We start from the raw sequence: 4,686 nt of genomic DNA, 5'->3' as shown, positions 1-4,686 counted from the left end.
TATTACTCTAATTTTCAATAAATGCACTTTGAAATAAACGGTTTTCTTATTAATGGATTTATAATTGGGAAATTTTACTTTATTAAAATGAAAATTTTTTGTTGTGAAAATAGGACGTTACAGTGAAGTGAAGATTGAAGCTATTTTAATCATGAACATATGATAAGATGGAAGCTCTTTGATTTGTTTGTTATATCACTAGGTGTAAGATCCATGTATTACATGAGTTAATTAAAAAAATTAAATATAAATGTCTAAATATTTAAAATTTTTGATTTATAAGAAAATAAAAAAAATAATAAATTATTAAAATTGATTTTTTATCTTTTAAATTTAAATAAATAAACAAAATAAACTAAAGAGCTTTAATTTGAGAATTTTGAAATAATAAAGTAAGTCAATTAATGAAATTGATGTTCATTTATTACTACATTTATTGTAATTATTACATTAAAGTATTATATGCAATTTATTAAAATAAAAAAACCCATAAAATGACATGTGGAAAACAAACTAATTCAAAATAACCACAAAATGACATTTGTCAAATTGAATAAGAGTGTGACATGTGGCAAAAAAACCTTCATTTATTAGAGTAGATTCTCCTTTTATTTATTTTTATACAACATTGTATTTTAAATAAGTTTATGAGATAGTTGATAACTTTTTTTTAATTCTTTATAAATTTACGTTATTTGTTCTATATAAGAGAGTTGATATTTTTTTTTTGCTCAAATTGATAGATTTTATTTATCACAAAACAAAAGAAAACTAAATAGAAGAGTAAAATGGTCAGCATTCGGTACAATCCAATGCATAATCAACAATATAGTTTTAGTCAGAAGCAAGTAGATGCAATCAAGCTTCCGACCCAATTAGACTCTGACCCAGTTAGATCTTACTTGATCAACAACTATCAAACAGCCTAAGTAAATAGTCTTTTAAATTAATATTTTTATATTTTATTTATATTAACTAATTAATTATTTTAAACCTAAACTTATATTTTATTTATGTTTGATTTAACTGTTTTGAATTAAAAAACAAGTCTAACATGACGTTTACAAAGATAAGTAAGTCGTATATAAAGACAACAACTATAAAAATATGATTAAAATGTAAACTACTATTAATTGATAAAATAAGTCGAACATGACGTTTAGAATTATTTTAAAACCGAAACGTTTAATGTATTTATGTTTTATTTAACTTTTTGATTTAGAAAACAAGTCAAACATGACTTTTATAATTGACAAATAAGTTCTAAATAAAAGTTTTTGATAAAATCCAAACTATTTTTATTCAATAAAATAAGTCCAACCAACATGACGTTTACATTTTTTTAAACCAAACTTTTTGTTTATTTATGTTTCATTTAACCTTTTTACTTAAAAAACAAAAAAACAAGTACAACTTTCCGTTTACAATGATAAATAAGTCCTAAATAAAAATAATAAACATAAAATATTGAAGTAGTGAACAATAAATAATTACTGAACTTCTCATCATATTGTAGTGTGGATCACCATAAGCAATCATTTCTTCAACGATGCAAACGGTGATCATGTTTACCAATTGACATGTGTCTATATACACATATATATTCCCAAAACCAATATATATTGTGTTCAACTTTTTGGGTAGAGATGGTGAGGTAGCCGTAGTTTTGCAATGACAACAAGTGGTTTAGCCAAGACAAGGTCATCATGATTTTCAACAAGATTAACACCCGGAGCATTTTGTGGCACCTCCCAGCTGAACCCTTGAACCATTCTAGCCAACATCATTGTAGTTATTGTTGAACCCAACGCCACTCCTGGACAGCCACGTCTCCCAGTGCTAAACGAAAGCATTCTCAGGTCATTATCTGAATGAACCACTTGCTTTCCTTCTACATCAAGATGTCGATCTGGGTCAAACCGTATTGGATCTTTCCATGCATTTGAATTTCTTCCCAGCCCAAGACGACTAAGCAAGACGTGACTACCCTTGGGTATGAATTAACCAGCAACGGTGGTATTCCTTATCGAAACATGGGGAATATTGAAAGGTGCGAAAGGATGCAACCTGAAGGCCTCCTTGATGCATGCTTTAATGTAATTAAGTTGAGGAAGGTCTCGCTCTTCTACCAGACGGTTGTGACCCACTTCTTCGTCCAGCTCCGCAACGACTCTTTTTAGGATAATAGGGTCGTTGATCATCTCTGCCATCGCCCATTCTATTCCATTGGAGGAATTATCAATTGCAGCTAGCATTAATTCCTAAAATTAGACAAGCCACCAAGAAAACACCAAAAGTAAATTAAATTGAAGAACCACTCATCTGAAGAGATTAACTTCTCCAACATTTGGTATGTTTTTTGAAACAAATATTTATGAAAGTCACTAAGATTTGCATGTTAATCTTACTAAAATCTGGGCCTTAATCTCTTGATCTGTAAGCTTAGGGCTTTCATGGTTGATAAGGACATCAAGCACATCCTCTTTTACCTTTCGCACCCCATCTTTCCACATTTGAATATGTTCATCAATCAACGGATGTTGGTACTTACGAACTCTTTGAATGGCCGTTCCGATAATCTTTTGATGGCCCTCAAAATCAGTCTTACCTCTCAACCGGGGGAAGAAATCACTGATGGAAAATGCATAAAGATACTTGAGGATAATGAAAACAGACGCGACATGTTCAGTTTCTTCTTCACCTGGCCCCCCATCTTCCATTCCAACTCCAAAGAATCTTGTCCCAAAAATCATCATCCTTATCAAATTTCCAAAATAATGTTGGCTCGTGTTTCGAATATTTAATAACCCACCGTGAGTTAGGGAATCCTTTTTTTCTATTTGATTGTAAATGTAGCTAAGCAAGTGATTGGCTTCATCGTCTCGTGTGGGTTGGAGCCATTTGCGCATTGGTGGGGCGAGTACATCATGGATCAAGATTGTTCTCATCTTCTTCCATTGATTCCCATGAGGGGAAAGAATAGTTGTTTTATACCCATCCTTACCAGATATGTTGATAACGTTTCCGGCCTGGAAGAAAATACTACATCTTGCTTTCGCAGGAACTCGCTTGCTAGGTTTGGACTGGAGACTGCAATGACATGGGTCGATGGTCCTAGCTTGATGCAAAGTATTGGGGTATTAAACTGGTCCATGAGTTTGTGGGTCCATCGGAAAGTTGGCCGATTTAGAAGCATCTGAATGGTGCAACCAATGAATGGTAAATGAGTTGGCCCAGGTGGTAATCCTGGTTGGTTGCTTGTACTTTTGTTGATAACATACTTGCGGAAGAAGATGAAGATGATGATGATAGTTGAGATGCTGACCACCTGAATAGCTGTTGATGAAGACGAAGAAGGTTTCATTTGAATGGGAAACAAAATTTGGGTTGACCTTATTATTGGTAAGAAGTTGTACATGAATTGCGATTGTTATGATCTATTCTTGGGTGCAAGTTTTATGTGATATATAGTCCAAATATTTTACAAAATTTGATCAAGATTCAAGAATCATAAAAAATACCATAAACAATAAAAACAAAAGTGGGACCTTATCGTCTACATAATAATTTGATGACCCTGCAAACATATGGTCTAACAAAGAACACATCTTCTTTGAAGTCTTAAAAAAAATTGTTCCAAGGGCATGCATGTTTAAAATGATGTTCGTCCAAACCTAGTGTTGTTATTTATGATATTAAAACAAGTTTTGAAAAACTAACTGATAACTGAAAGTTAACCAATAAAAAATTACTTTTAATAGAAACTAGCTCACTTGTTAGCCGTAAAACATAAAAATGACATATAAAAAATGTTTCTATATTATAAGACAAATATATAATATATTAAAGGGTTTAGGTCATTTTTGATCACTTAACTTTTGGTTTTGTGCTCATTTGGTCACTTAACTTTGTTTAAGTTTTAAAAGGTCATCAAACTTTTGGCTTTATGCTCATTTAGTCACTTAACTTTTGGTTTGGTCACATTTAGTCACCTAACTTTTAAAATTGTGCTCATTTAGTCACTAAACTTTTAAATTTTTTTAAAAGTTTAGTGACTAAATGAACACAATTTTAAAAGTTAGGTGACTAAATGAATACAAATCTAAAAGTTAAGTGACTAAATGAGCACAAAGTTAAAAGTTTGATGACCTTTTAAAACTTAAAAATAGTTAAGTGACCAAATGAGTACAAAACCAAAAGTTCAGTGACCAAAAATGACCTAAACCCTATATTAAATTAAACTAAAATAAATATTAAATACTAGTTCCCCGGCTATTTATATTTAATTCAAATATTTTTCACCACATATCATATTTGCAATACTATCACAAATTTGTTGCATTTCATGTCATAACTCTCGAATGTTACTATGCCTAAATCTTGAATTATCCCATTGTTCTTCGGTATGTATATAATTTGAACTGTACGTAATTAGTTTTTAGCTTTCACAATGTGAATCTAACATAATTTTTCAATAATTTGATCATTTACAAATTAATATGGTAAAATTTATATGTTAATCAAAGTATATTTAATATGTAATTTTATAATATTTTAATTATTAATAAATTAGTTTTGTAAAGTTCACAAATGAATATATATATATATATATATATATATATATATATATATATATATATATATATATATATATATATATATATATATATATATATATATAGTTCA

General features: G+C 30.0%; 1 pseudogene; it reads right to left on the bottom strand.

Moving 5' to 3' along the window:
• Positions 1–1,449: 1,449 nt before the first annotated feature.
• On the bottom strand, positions 1,450–3,413 carry LOC145163073 (isoleucine N-monooxygenase 1-like; annotated as a pseudogene).
• Positions 3,414–4,686: the final 1,273 nt, after the last annotated feature.

This window comes from Lactuca virosa, chromosome 3 (genome assembly GCF_052849685.1).
Source record: "Lactuca virosa cultivar CGN04683 chromosome 3, Lactuca_virosa_CGN04683_v6, whole genome shotgun sequence".
Classification (NCBI taxonomy): domain Eukaryota; kingdom Viridiplantae; phylum Streptophyta; class Magnoliopsida; order Asterales; family Asteraceae; genus Lactuca; species Lactuca virosa.
Note: the sequence above shows the minus strand (reverse complement) of the source record. Positions and strands in the feature narration are given on the sequence as shown.